Below are 584 nucleotides of genomic sequence, written 5' to 3'. Positions count from 1 at the left end.
TTCATACCCGCTACCCAAAATTTCTCTTTCACATTCCATACTCATGTATCAACTTTTTAATTTAATTTTTTTCTTATCATACATGCATTGATTCTTGAATTCTTAACTCATCATTTGGGGTAATTTTGTCCCCTTAATTATTTATTGAATATTTTTGGATTTTTTTTCAACATAAACATAAAAATAAACATAGCTAATCAATGCACATAGATTTTTTTTTATTCTTATAGTTTCACATGAGTAGGTATTCAAATTCCCATTGTATTATCATGACACATTCCCTCATTATCTTTTGTTCCCACAATTTTCCATACTTAATTTAACACACACAATTCTATCTTAAGCTAACCAAAGATTCAATTTGGGATATATAATTGTTTTTCTGCTTAAAGCTAGTAATGTGGTAAAATATAGAACAATTGGGATTTAAAGGCTCAAAGTGGCTAACAAAGGTAATTGAAAGGGTAGGCTTAATTTGGATAAGTGAGTTTAAACAAATAATGGCCTCAATCATATACAAACATATAAATATATTAAACATTGGACATATAGGATGAAACAAAATGTAGATTACAATCATAGAG

Source organism: Arachis ipaensis, chromosome B10, assembly GCF_000816755.2.
Source record: "Arachis ipaensis cultivar K30076 chromosome B10, Araip1.1, whole genome shotgun sequence".
Classification (NCBI taxonomy): domain Eukaryota; kingdom Viridiplantae; phylum Streptophyta; class Magnoliopsida; order Fabales; family Fabaceae; genus Arachis; species Arachis ipaensis.
This window is presented reverse-complemented; position numbering follows the sequence as displayed.